Raw genomic sequence first — 21,351 nt, forward strand, 5'->3', positions numbered from 1 at the left:
TTCTCTTAGAAAGCTGAACACCATCTGGAACTCATTTTATTCATGTGATTGTTTGTCTCTCCCTGACTAGATTGTAAACTCCGTGAGTGCAGGGACCACATCTGCTTATTCCCCAGCACTAACGTGCTCTCTGGCACATAGTTGGCTCCTGATAAAGATTTGTTAAGTAAAATTTGTGAAGCTAATAGTAATAATTTGGGCAATAACTGCCAATTATTGAATATTTACAATTTTTAGGAGTTGTACTAAGTGTTTTACATGCATTATCTCATTTATTCCTCTCAATATTTAGAGAAGCCACTAATAATATCGTTATCCAATTTGACTAGGAAAAACCAGGTTTATAGAGGTTCAATAACTCATACAGGGTCACACAATCCAAAGCTTATACTTTCAGGTTGGACTCTCCTCTAGTCATATATGTCTTGGGAGTATGGTTAGCAAGAGTCAGATGCACAATATCCAGACAGTTCTACTAGCTGAGAAATCCAGGGTTTCTACCAATTGAGATTCAGATCCTAGTGAATTATCAACACATCAAAGCAGGCCAGTTTAATAATAACATGTCTGAAAGTCCAACTGACCTTCCTATGTGACTTGAAACACTTACATTCTTGTCTCTATGTAACTGCAACAGAAGCAAAGCCCAAAATACTATTTATAATTTAAAAACTATTACCTAAAGCCTGTAGTTGATTCAAGATGAGATATGAAGAAACAATCTTTCAAACTCTATATAACTTCCAAAAAGGCCACTAAAAGATTTTTCTTTCTTTCTTTGAGTCAAAGATTTCATCTGCTATTTCTCCATATTCCAGAGCTATGCATGATACATTCTTATTGCATATTTGTTGTTAAACAACCCCCTCACAACCACCACACAAGCCAAGCCAAGAGTTTAGCAGTTAGTAGAAAAAAAAAATCTTTCTAACTGTAAGGAAGCTCGTGTAAGAGATTGGGAAACATATTAAGTCAAGAGTCAGGGCACTGAGCCTAGATCTGCACCACCCAATATGGTAGTCTCTACCCACAGTGGCTATTTACATTTGAATTTAAATTAAATTAAAATAGAAACTCAGTTCCTGAATTGCACTAGCCATACTTTAGATGCTCAAAAGTCACATGCGTATAGGGCTACTGTATAAGACAGTGCAGATTTATAGAACATTTCCACCATTGCAATAAATTTCTTTGGACGGCATTGTTCTAAACTAGTAATTTTTTGGTCTCAAGACACTTTTAAATGCTCTTAAGAAAACTTTTTTCTTTTAGTGTTTCACTTTCTTAATTTTTCAATTTTTCTAATTGAGATATAATTGGCACATAACATTATATTAGTTTCAGGTGTACAGCATAATGACTTGATATTTGTATACATTGCAAAATGATCACCACAGTAAGTCTATTTGACATCTATCACAAAGTTTTTTCTTTGATGAGAACTTTTAAGATTTACTCTCTTAGCAGCTTTCAAATATGTAATACAGTATTATTAACTATAGTCACCAGGCTGTACATTTACATCCTCATGATTTATTTATTTTATAACTGGAAATTTGTACCTTTTGACCCCCTTCACCCATTTCTCCCACCCCAGCACTCACTCCTCGCCTCTGGCAACCACCAATCTGTTCTCTGTATCTAAGAGCTTGGTTCTTTTGGTTTTGTTTGTGTGTTTTGGTTTTAGGTTCCACATATAAGTGAGATAATATGTCTGTCTCTACCTGATTTGTCTTTCTCTATCTGATTTATTTCACTTAGCCTGATCTCCTTGAGACCCATCCATGTTGTTGCAAATGGCAAGATTTCATTCTTTTTTAAATGTCTCAAGACACTTTTAAATGCTTAAAGATTATTGAGAACCCCAAAGAGCTTTCTTTAAAATTAAAACCATTGATATTTACTGTATTCGAAATTAAAAATGAGAAAATTTAAAATATGAACTCACGTTCCATTAGCCATCAGGGCAATGACATCATCACACGTCATATAGCCTCTGGAAATCTCCACTGTACGTATACTCATGAGAGAGTCAGGGGGAAAAAGGAAAGTAACATCTCAGAGTTGTGAAAATGTTTTGACCTGACAGACACACTGAAAGGGTCTCAGAGTCTCCCAACGGTCCCTAGACCACAAGTTGAAAACAACTGGTCTAGACCCTACTCTGTCACTACCGGCTCTTTTCTTCTAAATGTTATGGTGCTTATTTTACCCAATTAAAACTCAGTTTCCTGCCAATTTTAAGAGTTTGGCAAAGTAAGATAAAATACTCTGAGTTCTTGATCAAAGCCAGGCTTCACTGGGGGGAAGGAAATGAAGACTCTTTCACCTAGACAGTATTTCTGACTGATTGAGGCTTAACAGCCTACTCTGATGAATATATTAGTCAGGCTGGAATTAAGTGGGGCTTAGTGATTTCTCTGCTTTAGGCTCAGTAGATTTTCCTAAACATATATGAAAACCACGCCGGCTCAGGTTGAACAGCCTCAGACAGCAAATTGATATTAATACTTTGAATTCTTCCAATGTAATTTGTGTTCACCATCATGTCACCATGTTAGAAAGGACCTCTTAAAAGATCATTGTGCAGCACGAATGTTAAATTCCAAAATATCAAAGTTCTGAATCTGACCTAAGCACCATTAAAATTATTTCACAATGTTTGGTTTTAGACTAAGCAGTCACGGGTTCTTCCTTCTTGGTCCTGAAAGTGTGAAAACATTTCATAATGCTATGCTGCATCTTGAACTTTCAGAGTAGATGGTTTATCTGTCAATGTACTATTCCTAAAAGTAACATTGATTTACTGATAAAGCACATTGCAATAGGTTAACCATAATAGATTTTGCAAAGATATGTTTGGTAAAAACGGATTCTTTTCTGAGAATTTGTAAATGTCTATTCTGGTAAGGATCTGAATTTGGATGATTTTAATGATAAAAACCAAGAAAGATTCCACAGATTTTATTACTGTCTGTAATCCAAGTTACCTCTTGCTAGAATGACTTTACGTAGGTGCATGGTGTTTGCAATACATAAGAAAATGAGGTAGGAAAGAAAAAATTCTCGCTGCAGTGGTAAAAGGCAGACCCAGCTTGGGACAACACTCCACCAAGGGAAGTTGTTGCTCTTCTCTTCTGAAGATTGACTGCTGGTCACTGGCAAGAGAAGATACTCACAAATAAGCTTTTCATTCTCTGAGTGACCAAGTCCTGTTTCCTCCTCTTCTTTCTAGATGATACCAGTTCACCCTTCAAACCCTTCAAAATGTTTTTTCTAGGTGAGTCGAGTGTGTATCCTGAACAAGTGTGACCTTTGAGGCCACCAAAGCAACTTTCCAGAGTGATGCTATTTGGCTGGGCTGCTGGATTGATCTGTAATCATTTCCAACTCTTTTCAGCACTGTCTCCCGGGCTGTGACTGAAGGCAGTGGTATGGGGTGGACCTTCTTCATGTCTAACCTTGAGAGAAAGAAGTCATCTCTGTAGATTCATAACAGCTTGACTCCTTCTTCAGGGGAAGCTCAGGCTCGGAAAGAACCAGGAATGGACACGATTATTCTATTATTGATCTGGACTTCATCTCGTTACTTACCCAGATTTTCTTTGGAAATGTCTCACTTATAAAAACCTCACAAATGTATAATCTGTCATTGTGCTGGGAACACACTGTGCTTGGCATCATATGGTAGTTCGACCATCTTGATTTGAAAAGAAAGAGGAGAAACTTTGTAAAATAAGTTACCTATATTGAACAATTGTATGACTGAAAATTGTTCCATCTATCTAGTGTGTTGTAATGGATTAAATCCAGAAGTACTGTAAGTCTTCCAAAAACTCTAAAATAATATTTTAAAAATCATTGCAAGCAGAGTCAGCCTTAGGCTAGAACTTGTATTCGGTGAGCACTGAGTCTCACTTTTGTTTCTGCACCTCACTCTCTCTTTCTAATTGGTGATAGTAATATCTCTTTATGTTAGAGAGTTATATAGATATACTTCTTTTAGGTCTAGTGCCTTTCTCCTGCAAAGATATCAGATCAAGTTGTAGTACAAACTTGTTTGACCATCTCTCTCTGCATTGTTCCAAATTCACTAGTGCCAAATGCTATTCTATCCTTTTGAAGCAGTCCATGCTTCTTCTAATCTTCAGGGATGGGACCTCTACAGCCTGTTCCAGGTGCAGAGACAGTGATAGTACTCAGTGTAGATGTGCCTCCAAATTATCTGCCCTAGGGATAGAAGGAGGGAGAATTTGCCCACCAATATCCTCCAGTACCCACTCATGGCACAAAGGAGGTCAACTGCTTCTCATTCCTTGGTGCCCCCATGTCAGAGAAGTTCCAGGGCACAAAGCAAGAGACGTGGTGTAAGGCTAAGGCCAAGTGCCATCAGGTTGTACTTACATAGAGTGGTTTCATGCATGAATGGCTGGGTAGAGGTTGGGCCCAGGGGACGTGAGGCAGGGCACAACTAAATAAAATATTTGCAAATTATAATAAGTAATGTGAAACTCTGTGGACTGTATGAGGATGTTTTCCCCTGGTACAAAAAACAAAAGCAAGCATTCTGGCTAAATTTTTCTGGTAAAGATGTAATTTATTTGTTTTGATACAGAATGTATACAAGGAAGTAAGAGGGCATGGAGCTGGGCAACATTCCTGCAGTCCAATGTTCTGGCTGTCCTCATATCCCACTTCTTGATATCCTTGCACAGCTTCCTTTGCTCCCAGTTTGTTGGTCTCTGAGAATGTGGCCAAACAAAGTTGGTTGTGGTTTTACTGATAAACTTCCTTATTCACCCAATTTGATGGCTCACAATGAGTCAATATGTGGTCCTTGCTGAACCTTTAGGTAATGCCAGTGTCATTCTAATAGCCTGCAGCTGCCTGCCCTTTGGTTGGTTTGGATCAGTGCCTGGTTGCTTCTTTGCTGGCTAATAGCAAAGGGAGGACAGCCAAGTCCATCATGGGTTAGAGATAAAGCTTTGGACAGCTCTGCTGATGGGAGGAAGCTAAGAGAGGCCAGAGAAAAGGGAGAATAAAGGAGTGGCCTCCTTCCTCTGCAGATAAGAAATAGTACACTCAGATGTAGGCTGGGGTTGTAATCATGACTGTGTCAAACAGGGTGAGGAAGGGATGGTGACATGACGAATTGAACCTCCCAGTGCTATCTTGAATAGGTAACCTTTATTATAGTTTTTGGGTTTTAGTACAGAGGCCTGCCTGCTCATCAGAGCCAAGGATGGGTATGCCAGTTGTTCTTTTAGGGAACCTACAAATAACACCCCTTACAACTTCCTGAATTATGAGTCTTGATCTAATTAAGATAAGAAAAATTATTGTAGATAAGAGACCAAAATATCACCCTTACTACTAATAAAGCAGATATTAGAGATTGTGGTTTGTACCTGTGGGTAGGTGAACTTCCTAATACTGAACCCCAGAATTAAGCAGATGCACCTACCCAGTCACTAGCTGGGTTGGAAAGTCTCAGTCATGTCCTGCTGAGTAAGCTACTTTCAAACATGGCAGAAAGCAGAGCAGATCACATGCTATAGGTGGGCAGGTGGCTCCTCTGAGAAAGGTAAGATAGAGATGTTAAGTTATGCAAATCCAGTTAGTTTATTACACATTCACCCCTCCAAATAATTCGATCTTCCTCTCGGAAGCAGAAAGACCGGATCAGTTAACTTTTCAATACACCTTCTTCTCCATAGGTAGATACATCATAAGTGGGTAGAAGCAAGTTTACGGGGGAAAGAACTGCTTTTCCTGAGCTGTATAGCCTGTGGCTCAACCTGCACAACCTGCGGTCCGTTATTTGTGGGCGGGTTTGGTGACAGACCTTCAGCTTCATACAACTATTCATTCTGCTGCTGTAGATTTGGACTCCCTTGGGTCAGTATTGAGACTGATAAAGAAAGGATGACGAGGAAACTTACATTTATGGAGAAAGTATTTTTATACTCATTTGTCTACTCCGTGGAGAAATAGAGCTTCAAAGATGTTAAGATACATGCTATATTTCAATGATTCTAAGAAGGATATTTTATCACATTTTAAAGTCACTGAAATCATGATATGCTTAATACTAACAGGGAATATAGATTGTTTGACTGATTTTTCCCTTTCTAAATGGTATGTAAAATAATGATGTCTTACAATCCACAGTGTCTTAGATTCACTAAGGAGCTAGTAATTAACAAGCCTAGAATTTGTCAGCTGGGTTGTGGGATTTCTAACTTTAGATTATTTTCAGGCCAATAACAATTTTCCCCTGGAATATACAGGCAATCAAGGCAACACATGTTTCACGTTTTATGTAAATGATTTCCTTGCTTCCCCACATCATTTCACGTATTGTCATGCAGGCCAGCATTTGGTCTTGCTGGATCACATCTGTATAGAATTATGCTCCTTGGGAGCCAAATTCCTTCTTTCTTTGTGAACTGCGGCTACTTAATAAGTTCTGTGAAGTGGACTGATGAAGCATATTTATTATCACAAGTTGAACTAATAGTGATTGAATGTTCCAGCAGCTGGCGGTTGCTAGAAGAAGAATGAACTGGGCTGTCACATTACTTTATGTAAACTCAAGTGGAATTTGAGGGAAAAGACTTGGGAACTTTTTTTATTGCTCAAGTCTATTCGTTGTTGCAATTGAGAAATGTGGGAAATAACTGAAGTGATTGTTTAATCACTGATTTCTCAAGCAATACTTTGAAATCTTTTTTAATTAAATAAATCTTAAGTGTCTGCTTTGTGCAAAGCATGAACTAGTTGCTTCAGGACATAAGACATGCCACCTGCCATTAAGAATTTAACATGAGATAAAAAGAGAACCACCAAGGGCACTCGTGACTAATAGGGAGGAGAGTCAGAGAGATGATATGGGTTTTGAAGAAGAAAGAAATCACACACATATGAGGCAGTCAAGAAGAATATCATGGAAGCAGTGGCAGAGTTTTGAAAACATGGGTAAAATCTTCTCAGATAGAGATGGGATTGGGACTTCTGGTTTCCAATAATGGAAGGCTAGGTTATTTGGAGTCATACTCCCATAGAAGACAAATAAAAATGGGAGACAGAATATTTTTAAAAAATCTTTTAAGAGTTCAAGAGGCAACAAAATAAAGATTTATTAGATTAAGATCTGGAGAAAATCAAGAACTCAGATAAATAAGTGTAGCATGAAAGAACTCCTTATTCCTAAGGAAATTTGCTAATTTCCCCCAAGCTGAACTTTAATTTTGATCACCTACATTTAATGGTCAGTCTAGTAAGAGACTCCCTTTAGTAAGTTCATAACCCAGGAGATTCCACAGAAAGGAAAAAGAAGAACCAGGTGTAAACCAGCTGTCAACCTAATTCACACTGGATGGTTAAGTCCAGGTGATATTAAACCTCAAATTTTAAGATGGTCCTTGTAATTAAAAAACTTGTAATAAAACTTTTAATAAACAAATAATAAATAATAATAATAGATAAAAAATAAAACGTAATAAAAAAAGCAACTTTTCTCAGAGAGTATAACACACATTTTTCCTCCATTATTTGGACTTTTGTAAGATGTCATATGTCTGGTGCACTTATACTGTAGGCAAGGTCATTAGTCATTTGAAATACAAGTATAAAATACAAAGTTTGGTTTTTTTCTTTTTCAGTCTCCATTGCTGGATCATCTTCAACTTTCTGACTCCAAAATGCTGGCGTGTGCCCAAGTCCATCCCATGGCCTCTTCTCAATTTTATCTACAATGAAGACCTAGGTTGCCTTATCTAGTTCCTTGGCTTTAATTACTACTCATTTGTTGATGATGCTTCCATTGATACTTCCACCTGTCACATTTCCTCTGAGCACCAGACTCAGATACCTCTCACCTTTTCTCTGAGCAGCAGAACAGATGTTGCAACTGTCCAACATCTCCATGTAGAATGTCTAACAGGCATCTCAAATCTTGCATGTCTAAAAAAAGAACTCTAGTTACCCTCCCACACAAACTTACTTATCCGTAGTCTATTTCGTAAAAGGCACCACCATTCACTCAGTTGCTAAGACCAAAATTGTGTTGCCTACCTTGATTCTTCACTTTTTTTCACAATCTGCATCAAATCCATTGGCAAATTCTGTTGACTGTATATTCAGGATATATCACTCATTTAGTATTTCTCACTCTCCCTACTGTTCCCTCCTTAGTCCAAGACTCCATCACTGTCTCATATGAACTACTGTAAAAGCAACCAAGCTTGTCTCTTTGCCTCCTTGCTTGCTCCCCACCCTTACTCTCTATTCTCTACACTCTAGCCAGGGTGATACTTTAAAATGAGACAAAACATTTCATTCTCTTGCTCTCAGCCCGTCATTGGCTTCTCACTACACTAAGAATAAAATCTAAAATCTTTTCCATGGCTGCAAAGTCCTTTGTAATAGTCCCTGGCTACTTCTTCAGCTTCATGTCTGAGACCCTTCCTCTCATTTATTTCACTATTTCAACCTTTTTTTCCTTGTTCTTCCTAGAACTTGCCACTCACAGTCTCATTTCAGGAAGTTTGCTCTTGCTCTTCCATCTGCCAGGAAGGTTATTCCACCAGATATTCACGTGACTTGCTCTCTCAGTTTATTTGGTTTTCTGTTCAAATGTCCCATCCTCAGAAAAGTTTTTTGGAACATTTTAGCAATTTCTTTGTCCAAGGGAAAAATTTCTTCCTTGCCCTATCTCATTTTTCTCATATACATATCAGAATTTATCATAATATAATCTGATATTATGTGATATGTTTGTCTCTTCGTTATTGTCTTGTCTCTCCCACTATGACGTAAGCTCCACAAGGACAGAGTTTTGCTTTATCCTCAGTTTCTAGAAGTAGGCCAGGCAAATGGAGGCACTCAACATATTTCTGTTGAATTATTAAATGCATGAATGCATAAATGCAAGTGTGCCAGGTTACATGAAATGACGTTTTCATTTACTAATAAGCTTCAAACTGGCTTGGTCCAAGAAAGTGAAAGATTCTATTTTCTCTCCATTTTCCAGAACCTAGCCTTAGAAACTGGTTAAACTTAAGACAGTTCTTTGTTCATTCTGTATAACAAGATTATTAAATCTCTGCATTCTACTGTATCACTGCTCGTGGGAATAATAACAGTACCTACTTCATAAGATTCTTGTGGTGATTAAATAACTTTATGTAACGGAATATCTTAAGGTGCTGGTATAGAGTAAATGGCCATAAAGTATTATCTATTGTCATTATTACTATTGTTGCTACTTTAAATTTAGAATTTCCTTCTATATTTATTTCAGCCAGTAATGGTTGCTTTCATTCTCAGTATCTGGCATTTGGAAGCATTCATTGAATGTTACTGTATTTACCCTATCTGATATAGGCTGTTCTGTCCTCACTTTGCACGGAGGTGTAGAACCACAAAAATGAGTGTGCAAGCTGCAATTGTGCAAAGCAATCTTAATAGTTATGGGAAAAATTATTATTTTCCCGTCACCCTTAAAATTTTTGTCAAAACATTAAAATCTCTCTTATTGTCAGTTGTAAATGTATAGGGAAATGAGGAAAAATAGTAAAACTAAAACTTATTTAGTACACTGTAATTTTAAACATTATAAACTTTGCATATGAAAGTGTTTAATTCTTTGTAAAAAACTTATCAAGAGTAGTTTAAACAGTGCTTGCCTTCTTCTCATTGTATAATTATGCTATGAACGGAGCATCTTTCTATACCTTAGCTGTTGGATTCTTCCTCAATTTGAATCAGCATTTATCATCTTATCCTTTGTACTTTGAGTGTCATGAAATATCCCTGATGTTACTTCAATGTGAAGATTTTTGCTGACATCACTTCCTCTGGGAAATCCTCATCCTTTTCATCACAACCATTTTCCTCAGTGATGTTGATCAGTTCACCTTTGTGAAGTTCCTCTGGCTACATAGCTAGAGCTTTTCAAAGACAGCAGTGCCAATATCCCCATGGTCAGCTATTTCTTCTGTAACTGCATTTACATTTGATTTGAATTTCGTGTTCAGATTTGTCACTTTTCATTTATTTACTGCACTTTCTTCTTTCTTGGCCAATTCCCTCTTCCACTGATCCATTTTTGTAAAATATCATGTGAGTTTACCCCCTGGAGGACAGGGAGGCACCATGGCTACACTGGAGGCTGCCTGTGTACGCGCTCATAACAGATGTGCAGTGACAGATTACCAATAGACTTGGTAAGAAGCACCGTGTTGGGTCACTGATGATCGTGCTCATCTGCTATCTATAGACAATTGGACAAAATTTGTCAGACCACAAAATTCTTGCCATTGTCCAAATGAATCACGTCAATATAGGTAAACATAATATTTTTAAAAATTAAATTGATAGATAAATTCATCAAGCACTGCTTGTGCTGAATCTTTCCATGTATCTCAGGCTGTGTTTTCTGGTCCTACCACCGTTTTCTCCAAAGGGGCTCTCAAACGACTTTTCAAGTGGGACGGGTGACATCGCTTCTTCTCTGCTAACTTTGTTCTCTGTGGTCCTTCCTTCTCTCCTCTTCTAGGTCATCCCCCTCTGCCACCCAAAAATGATATCAGTTAATCAGTCAATGCAAAGTAAGAGTTACCAGCTCACTAGTTACCCAGACTTTTCACAGTTTGTCCTTAACTAGAACACCCTGATATAGCTACCTAACTTATGGAAGAGTTATTTCTCCTAGAAATATGATGACATTGTACACATATATATGAAAACAGAATTCCTAAATGTGGGAAGTGCTTGCCTAGAGTATTGACAGTCACCCATTTTGGGTGTCGGGTAAAGGATGGGGTAGAAGGGCAGTCAGAGAAAAAACTTGACTTGCCTTGGAATGTCCATGGCTTGAACAGCCAGTTGTATTAAATCCTGCACCACCTCATTTATCCATCTACGAAGCTAGAAGTCCATGCACAAAAATTGTTAAAATTTAGTTATTTAACAGTTGTTAAAATACGGGTATTTTGAGAGATATTTCCTAAGACAATTCCCACATGAAGGAGAAAAGTTGCAATAGCAAAGTCAGATGGGGTGACATCCTATTATTCAAGCAAACAAGCTGGGAACACATCCTCATGAAATATAGTCTCAAGGCCCAAATAGAATAGGGTCAACCTTCCCCCTAAATGTCCACCTGCCGGAAATTTCCTCTCATTGCCTTATCATAATGCTTGTGGTTCTACTATTGTATTCATTTTTGGGGGCTAAGCTTATTTGGTTTCCAAAGGCCACTCACTAGTAAAGGCCTACTTCCTAATGCTCCCACCTACCTTTCAAGTCTCAGCTCCTGTGTGGCCTTCTCCCTGTACCCCACCCCCTGGTCCTCTGGGGCAGTTGCAGCAACTCTCACCAGGTTCTCACTGTCCCTCCCCTGTCTATCTGAGTCCTTACTATACATCCAGGTCCTTGTAAGGTGTCTTAGAAGGTTGTGTGGAACAACAAAGGAGACAGCAGGATAAGAGGATCAGGGGTGCCAGTGAGGGTAGGTAGCAATTGTAAACAGGCTGATTGGAGTAGGCTTAATTGAGAGGTTGACATTTGAACAAAGACTTGACAGAGTGAGGGAGTTACCCACAGGGATATCTGGAAGTAGTATATTCCAGGCAGAGGAAAGAGCCTATGCAAATGCCCTAAGGTAGGCATATGTATGAGTTGTTGAAGGATAATCAAGCAGCTCAATGTGGATGTGGACAGTGAGCAAGTGGGACCTAGTAGGAGATGAGGTCTTATTGTTAGCTAGGATATTATGGGCTAAATGTTTGTGGACCTCCCAAAAATTCATATATTGAAGCCCTTACCCCCAATATGAGTGTATTTGGAGATAGTGCCTTTATGAAAGTAATTAGAGTTAATTGAGGTCATAAGGGTTGGGCTCTGATTCAATAGGATTAGTCTATTTATAAGAAGACACACCAGAGAGCTTGTTTTTCTCTTTTACTCCCTGCCCCATGAGGATACCGTGAGAAGGCAGCTGTCTGCAAGCCAGGAAGAGTGCTCTCAGCAGAAGCTGACCAGGCTGGCACCCAGATCCTGCCTCCAGAACTGTGAGAAAATAAATTTCTGTTGTTTAAGCCACCAGTCTATAGGCAGACTCCAGCAGGGTGAGGTGGGGACAATGGAGCAGGGCAGGTAACATAAGGCCTTGTTGGCCGTTTTAAAAACCATTTGGTTTTTCTCTGAGTGAGACAGAGAATGATTGGAAAGTTTTGAGTAAAAGAATGACATTATCTGATTTATGTTTTCAAAACACCACTATGGCTGCTATTTTGAAATATACTGTGCAAGTATTGAAGCAGGAGGTCAATTTGAAGATAATGGCATCTTCAGGTGAGAGATAATATGAGCTTAAACCAGGGAAGTAGTAGTTGAGGTGGTGAGAAGTGGTCATATTCTATATACATTTCAAAGGTAAATTCCACAGGATTTCCTGACAAAAATAATAAGTGATGTGCGGGTAAAGAGAAGTCAAGAAAACTCCAAGACTTTTTGCCTGAACATTTAGAAGGATGAGTTTGCCATCAACTGTGATGAAGACAGTTGCAGCTAGATCAGGTTGTTGGGAGTGATCAGAGTACCATTTTGGACATGTTCACTTTCTTAGACTTTCAAGTGGAACTGTTGAGTAGGAAATTAGCTGTACGTGTCTGGAATTCAGGAGAGGGTTCAAGTGTGGAGTTATAAGTTTGGGAGTCATTTAAAGTCCTGGATGAAATCACAAAGGTGTGTTCTTTTTATCTTCCTCTACTTTGAAATTCCTCTCCTTGTCCCCTCTCCTCCCCTACTTGTGCTGCTGCTTCTGTATTTTCTAGCATCAGAACAGGGATAGAGGGATATAGAAAAAGGGTAAAAATTCTTTTTACTTAATTTGTACTATTTGTGATTCTTTTTTCACTGACGCTGGCTGGTCGTGCTTTGTTTTATAGCAGCCTACACATGTTAGCTTTTTATGGGTGTGTGGGTAGTTCTCCGGATAGCCTTGCACAAAATGCTCAGCACCATTCCATTCCCTGATGGGGAAAGGGGGGGGAGCCAGGCTCCACCTAACTTCTTATGAACCCTTCTCCCCAACTCTGCCCTCAAGGCACTACACCTCCAGCTTTCTTCTGGTGGTGTTTCCTTGATCTAACAGGAAACCTCTTAGTAATGTCCCTTAAAGTTGACTTATGCCATTATACTTATAACTAAAATGTATATATACACAGGAAAACAGACTGGAAGGAGATGCACTAAGATGTGGCAGAAATTATGTTAATATAGTAGGACTTGGGAATTATCTTCTCATCTATTATCCAAAATATATTGTAATGTGGTTAAATTTCTTTTTGAGTGAAAAACTATATTTTTGATATTATTTTTGTATAAAAATATGTATAGCATATTGTGTATACAAGCATATATATAATTTTTGTATAAAATACAAAGTATTTATGTACATACAAATATATTCAATATAAAAATACTTTATATGTATAGTTTTTATTTAATATATGTGCATATACAAACACATGGATATACTTGTGTGCGTATATCATACACACACACGTACCTATGTTAAAGTTTAAAATTACCTTTGTTCTTCCCAGAAGATGACACTGTCATAATGTATCAATCCACTTTAAAACATGAACTACTTTAAAACCTTCCAGATTGAAGAGAGCTTTTAAACACAGGTTCATTATTCTTAAATACGTTGTATGTGACTCCCTCATTAAGAAGCCTGTTTTCCAGCAGTCCTAATTTAAACAATATATATTTTGGAGATGGGTACAAGGTTGGAGGCAGTATCCTTTTTCTTTATCCCAATAAATTCTTATTTAGCAGATTTTTTTAAGTAAAGGGAATCCAGCAGAAGTTTTTTAAAGGTAGAAAGATGACTGAGGAAAATCTTTTGAAGAATTGAGTCATGAGGCTTAAAGTGGATCTCCTGGGAAAGGAAAACTAGTTTCCTTTCCTCTACGACCGTGCCAACTATAAGGTGTTAATTAATGATTAAATGATGAAGACAATGAGATAAATAGGAAACATTAAGGTTTGAAACTTGTTTAGAAAGTATTGAAACGATTTAGATATACAGGAAAAATAAATGATATTTAGATCTTAACTGAAAGGAGCAAAAAGATGATAATTAACAACAATGTTACTACGTGAACAATAGCAATAATATTAACAACAAATAATCGCTACCATATACTGAAAACTTAACATATGCCAGGCACCTGTTAGCACTTTACATGTGGCCTTTACAGCATCCTTGGTAGTGGTGGTGGAGGGTGACTACCATTTTTCTTCTTATTTTACAGAGGCAGAAACTGAGGCTCAGACACACACATACATATATTTGAATTACAGGAAAGAGATACTCAATTCTTAGATAGAAAAACTCAGTAGTATAGATATATCAATTTTGCCTAAATTAATCTACAATATAGATTATATTATTTAATATACATTACATTAATTATATTGATCTGTAAATAAAAGTAGCTTCATTTCTTTGGAATTAGGCAAATTGATTCTAAAGTTCTCATGGAAAAACTAACATTTGAGAAGAGCCATGAAATCTTTGAAAATGGGGAGTTACAAGAGGAGGATTGGCTCCACCTAATATTAAAGCATATAACGGCAGAGTAATTTTTAAATTAAGAAGATAGTTTATGAAGAATCAGGTGTCAGTAGAACAGAACAGGAAGTTGGAACTAAATTCACACAGAGGTTAAATATATGCCAAAGAAGGTATTTAAAACCAGGGGGGAAAAGGGATGACAAAGAAATGGAATTGGGACAAATGGTTAAACATCTAGAAAAGCTGAAGCTAAATCTCATCTGACTTCTGATACCAAAATAATTTCCAGGCGGATCAAACACCTAGATTCGAAAAAGATGAGTTTTAGAATGAGGAAGTGCTTGGAAGCAAAACACAAACTCCAGATACCACTAAGGAAAAATTTAATGAATTGATTATACTAATAATATTTTTCCATGGAGAAGAATTGAAACAAAATAAAAATACAAATAGAAAGTACGAAATAAATATTTTACAATTCATTTTGCAGAAGAATGCTTATTTTCTTAATATATAAATATATCTTACAGATAAATCATAAAAGATTAATAATCAGCAGAAAAATTTCCCAGATTATAAAATATAAATACCTGCAAAAGAATGAAAAGAAGCCAAACATGACTCATGATTAGAGAAAAACATACTCAAACAATGAGATAGTAGTTTTCACTATCAGTCTGGCAAAGTCAAAAAGTTTGATAACATAGCACCATCAAAGACTATACAAGGGTGTTGGGAAATAAGCATTTTCACAGTCTAATAGATGGAGTTTAAAATGGTGCAAATTCTTTGGAAATGTTTTGGCAATGTTTATCAAAATGTAAATGCACGTACCCTTTGAGTCAGAAATTCCTGTTCTGTGGTTTTATCTTATAGATATACATGCATAACACGTAGACAAAAAATGAATATGTAAATATTCACAAACATTATTTATTGTACAAAAAAAAGTCTAGAAACACCTAAATGTCCCTCAGAATGGACTGGTTAAACAAATAATGGTGCATACCTTCAATAAAATATTCTTCTCCAACTCCCCATCTTGAGTAAGTAAGTAAATAAATAGATAAACAAAAATAGATGTTCTGAAATACAATAATGCTCTCATTTATGACATCGAATATGCTGGTGCATCCAGATAACATTTCTGGGACTACATACTCACCCAAATTGGTAAAAGTCATTACTCCTAGGAATGGAAACCAGGCAACTCAGTATTTGGGGTAAGATGAAAACTTATCCCTCGCCCCTTTTTTTAAATCTGTACAAACTCTTACATTGTTTGAATTTTTACCATGTACACATGTTCTTTCAGTAAATATAAGCACATGTACCTATTTGCTAATGTAAGTTTTGTCCCATGGGTAAAAAATAGCAAATTGAATAAAATGATGTGAAAGGAGCGTGGATCTCTCTTTTGACCAGATGACCCCAGGAGTATCATAATTTGAATGACTCCAGGAGGACCGAGTCAGAGCTGGGTCCATTCGATGTGTTTAGAGGCAGATCTTAAGAATAAGAGATAATTTTCATAAAGGATACAACCAATGGTCTTTCTTAATTATTGACCTGTCTTATAGATGAGGGATCCTTCTCACCTGGTGAGATTTGCATTTTAGAACAATCATTTGGCAGTGAATGAGAGGGATAGGGACAAACTGGGGTCAGGCAGACCAGTTAGGAAGTTCTTTCAGGGATACAGGTGAAAGCTTGGGCAGGCCAGAACTAAGGCAGTGGCAGAGGAAAGAGAGAGGAGGGCTAACTGAGGGTTAAAAAAGTTGAAAAGGCAGGACCTGGAGCCCGGCTGAATGCGGGGCAGAGGGAGAGGGTCACTCTAGGATGACCCCTAAGTCCCCAGCTTAAACAGATGGATGAACTGTAGTTTAACAAAATAAAACAGAGGAGCAGTGGGTTTGGGGAAGATAATGAATGCAACTTCTCCTCCTTGAGCTCCCTGGCCAATGGGGTCGGGCATTGACCGATTGGTGACTGGTGGTGATGAGAGGAAGGGGGACAATTCTTTCCAGCAGTGATAATGATTAAGTCTCAAGAGAAGAGAAAAATTTCTGTGTGAATGATGAGTTCTGGAAGGAGATTTGGCTAAATTAAAATGATAACATGTTTCTGTTGGCACCAGGAAGAAAATGCAGAAGATAGATGTTGGTCCAGACCAAGATTATGGCATCTGATGATTCAGTAGGGGGAGGCTAGCAGAGCTGGCAAGGACTATCAGTCAGGATGTCTTAGATGGCCTGATGAATTACCGTGTCATGGGGAAGAAATGCACCTCAGCCAGAAATACACAGAGGGTCTCTTTCTGGAACTTATATGTCTCAGCATCCCAGAAGCTGGGTGTAACAAGGGTGGAACTGGCCCTGCTAGCTGAGGTAGCAGGAATAGAGATAATTGGGGATAAAAATCAGGATTCCTGGCTTCATGCCTTGGCTCTGCCACTAGCTAGTTTTATAATCTTTGGCAAGTCATTTATGTTTGTGTTGATTTAAAAACTTCCTCTGTAAAATGAGCTAAAATGTTAAGCCATTATAATTTTGACAGCTTGTATAGATGAAGAGCAAATACCCTAGACTTGAGGGGCGTGACAAAGGCCTCCTAGAGGAAAGGATATACAAACTAAGATCATTCTTCAGATGTTAGCTCCTCTAAATGTCAGGTCAGGTGAAGGGTAAGGAGGCAGGACACGGGGAAATGCTCCAAGTAGAGGGAGCAGTATGAATACAAGCTTTAAGCCAAGAAATGGAACAGTACCTTCAGAGGGACTATAAGTAATTTGATCTGACTTCTGGAGCATAAATTGGTTGAAGGCATTCACTTCTTTCATCCTTTCAATCACTCTCTAAAGTAGACATTAACATTTTATAGAAGAATAAGCTGAAATTCAGAACAGCTACTTATCTGAAATCACGTAACTTGTAAATAGTAGAATTAATAGGGTCTGTCAGCTCCAAATCCTGTTTCACCTATTAATTTTTACCACTTTCCCACATTAACACATTAAGATGGGTGCGGCGAGCAGGAATGAAGGCATATTTTCTCAATGTACCCAGCAGGTTACATTTTGAAAAGCTCTTTGCACCTAAAGGAAAAAAATCATAGTGAAAAAATGTAAAACGTGTGATTCATTAGGTGTATAGTGTTTGAACCACAAACATAAGGAAGCAAAAAATTTGTTGTGAAATTAGTCAAATAAATAAATGAATGACTAACGCTGATTTCATCTTAATGGTTCACTGTATCCCTTAGAAACTGTTTCACATCTAGGCATACTAACACAAGCCAAATGTGGTGACCCTGATTCTTCCTTACAAACATGTATACAAAACTGGAGCAATTTGATATTTTTCTACAACTATTTTATCCAGAGCAATCATTTTAGAAAAACCATGTATTCCTAGAGACCTGCCACAGGTTTCACCTTTCCTTGAGTCCCTCTTCTAGGGCACTTGACACATGGTGGCGCATGCTTATTCATTCATAGGTCTTATCTTTGCATTTTGTTTCTTTCAGGTTCACTACAACGTAGTTGGGTGTGAGTTTTATTTTTCTCTCCTGCTTAGCATCTACTGGGCTTCCTGAATATGGGAGTTTCATCTTAGTCATTATCCTTTCAAATATTACTTTTCACCCATTCACCGTCTGGAATGCCTTTCAGAAATAAGTTAGATATTATCATACTATTCTTGAAGTCTCTTAACTGCCTTCTTGTATCTTCTATATTTTTATCTCTGCTGCATCATAGATGCATCTAAAATAGTTGTCTCTCTACCTGAATCTAATCTACTGTTGAAGCCATCCAATGAGATTTTACTTTATGTAATCATACTTTTATTTTTAGAAGTCCCCTTGTTTTTAGGTTTTTTTAAATTTGGTGTTCCTTTTCTTATTATCTATTTGTCCCCTCCCCAAAATCTGCTTGGTTTCCTAGTATCTTATTATTTTCTTATGATTCTATTCCTTCTTTGATGTCAGATGATTTGAAACATATTTATAACAGTCTCCTTTGTTGATTTGAACACTTTTGATTTTAGGGATGCTGTTTATTGTGGGTCTTGACTGCTGCTTAGGGTGGATGGTTCCTCTAGAGTTTTGTAAATGTGGACTATGGATTTGTCTTCAGCATGGCTTTGTCTTTGAGACTCCTGTGGGGTCCATGCTGATGGTATGTTCTACTAGGGCAGTTTTACTTGCATTTCTGCCAGACATGGATCTGGGTCCTCTTCTATGCTAGCTAGGAGCTCACCGACCATACAGGTGTTATAATGGAATCCAAAACCTACCTGAGGGTAGACTCTTGGTAGAGACTTTGCAGGGAGGAAATTGGTTTTTTCCCAACCATTGTCCATGTGGAGGTAGACATACTCCATATCACAGACCTGTGTTTTTTAGTAGCTTTATTTCTTTTTTTTTTTTTTTGGAGGAAGATTAGCCCTCAGCTAACTACTGCCAGTCCTCCTCTTTTTGCTGAGGAAGCCTGGCTCTGAGCTAACATCCGTGCCCATCTTCCTCTAGTTTATACGTGGGACGCCTACCACAGCATGGCTGCCAAGCAGTGCCATGTCCGCACCCGGGATCCGAACCTGCGAACCCCGGGCCGCCGAGAAGCGGAACGTGCGAACTTAACCGCTGCGCCACCGGGCCGGCCCCTTTAGTAGCTTTATTTCTATTGAAGGTTCTGATTTTATGCTAGGATCTTTGTTACAACTCTCTATGTTAACAAAGATCCACAATCATGTCATCTGTCCTAATGTGAGATCAAAATGCCAACATCTAGCTAAGTGATTGCGACTACCTTCAATCCTCGCCCTGCACAACGCACAGCATTTACCTAGGAGATTTCCTCTCTCAGTTTCTGCTTCCTTTTTTAGGGGTCTGGGGAAAGATCCTGAGGAATTAAGCTATCCGTTTGGAAGGATTTATTTCACATCTTATCCAGTATTTCTAGATGATTTGTAGTGTAAAGGTTTTTAGGTTATTTTGTCCAAAAAAAAAAAAAATCACCTGTGGAATCAGAAGTGCCACGCTCACTTTCCCTTCCCTTAGTTTTGAGAAAGGTGCTTTCTGAGTTGTAGAGAGGCCCCACCGAGTTATCTGCCAGCTGCTTGGAAGATCGCCAGCCTCATCCTGGGGTGGCTGCAGCAGCCAGGTCTCCGCAGTGTGTTCCCACTCTCCTGTCCACAGGGGGCTAGACCATGAGTGGGTGTATGACTCAAACTGTGCCAACTGGATCTTTTTCTCTTGAAATTTGGAATTTTATATTCTAAAATACCATTAGTCTTCTACTTGTGACCCTGAGATAGTCCTTTTGTCAAACTCAGTCTCAGAGTTAATTGTTAGAGTAGAGCTTAATGACATGATTATAATTTTGCCATGATCCACAGCAAAAACTTGCCACCTGCTCCAGTTTAGAGGCTTGGGCTATAAAACTGTGGATAAGGCAGTGTCGATAGTACCATAAAACTGGCTTATTAAGTACTAAATGGGAAGTAACTTTACAATTTTCTTAATAATAAGGACAACACTATACATAAAGCAATAAAAATAATGACACTTTATATATGAATTTTCATACTAACTTTCAAAGCAATCTCAATTTTATTAACTCCTCTTAAAAATCCCATGAGGCATGGAGATATTTTGTTCTGTTTTGTTTTGTTTGGCCATGTTTTCACATTTACAACTGAGTACAGAGAAGTTCAGACACTTCTTCAGAATCATAGAGCCCAACTCTTTCGACTTTTTGCCTGGGGCTCTCTCAGTGTGCATGTCACCTCTCTAAAGAGCAATAGTTTCTCTTTAGCAAGAGTTTCATATTGAGGAAATGTGTTTTCTCTTTCTGTCTCTCTGGTTTTGCTTTTCCCTCTGGCACACGCAGACACACACATGCAGGGATGGAATCCTTTGGAAGTGCCTGCCCAGTTTGTACAAATGCTCACTTCTCTGTGAACTGTTTTTGCATTTTGCAATGATGGGTCTCAGATGGTCTTGTTTGCACCAAGTAACCACAGTCCCTTGGCCACAGTTGATTGGACCTATATGGACAGCTGAATCAATATGGCCAATAAGCTCTTCTATCTCAAGAATTAGAAATTGACTCTTAGAGATAGCAAGTTACTTTTTGTGGCTGACTTGCATAGAGACCAGAAAAGCAGAGAGAGAGAGAGGCAAAGACACAACAGATGACAAAAGAAAGTCCTGAGGGCTCCAGTACCTATGGATTGAATCCTTTTCTGCTATGAACTGATTGTTTGTGTTCCTCCAAAGTTCAGGGCCGCTAGAAAGAAATTAGGTCATGAGACCAGAACCCTCAGGAATGGCATTAGTGCCCACATAAGAAAAGACCAGAGGACTACCTTTCTCTTTGTCCACCATGTGAAGGCACAGCAGCAAGATGGCCATCTGTAAACTAGGAAGAGTACCTTCACCAAGAATCTGACCACGTTGGCACCTTGACTTTAGATTTCCAGCTTCCAGAACTGTGAGAAATAAATGTTTGTTGTCTAAGCCACCCAGTCCGTGGTAATTTGTTATGGCAACCCCAATGGACTAAGACACTTTCTGAAGCAGCATTTCTGTTCATTGGCTCCATGAGAGCATCACTCATCTGTTTACACATTTTTTTCTTCAGAAACAGTAAAAAGAAATGTGATGTTTATTCACTGAATATGGTGTTGTATATGCAGAAATTTTACTAAGAAGTTAAATGATTAGACATAGCTTTAGCTCAGTGTTTTCCATCT

The 21,351-nt window shown here is 38.2% G+C and overlaps 1 long non-coding RNA gene across 1 annotated transcript in view; it reads left to right on the top strand.

The window, feature by feature from the left end:
* The first annotated feature begins 12,030 nt into the window (after positions 1–12,030).
* LOC138923458 (uncharacterized) overlaps positions 12,031–21,351 on the top strand; it is a 37,123-nt gene continuing 27,802 nt past the window's right edge. Inside the window, exon 1 of the long non-coding RNA XR_011437089.1 lies at positions 12,031–12,077. This is a non-coding gene — a long non-coding RNA (uncharacterized lncRNA). The remainder of the gene's footprint in view (positions 12,078–21,351) is intronic.

Source organism: Equus caballus, chromosome 3 (assembly GCF_041296265.1).
Source record: "Equus caballus isolate H_3958 breed thoroughbred chromosome 3, TB-T2T, whole genome shotgun sequence".
NCBI lineage: Eukaryota > Metazoa > Chordata > Mammalia > Perissodactyla > Equidae > Equus > Equus caballus.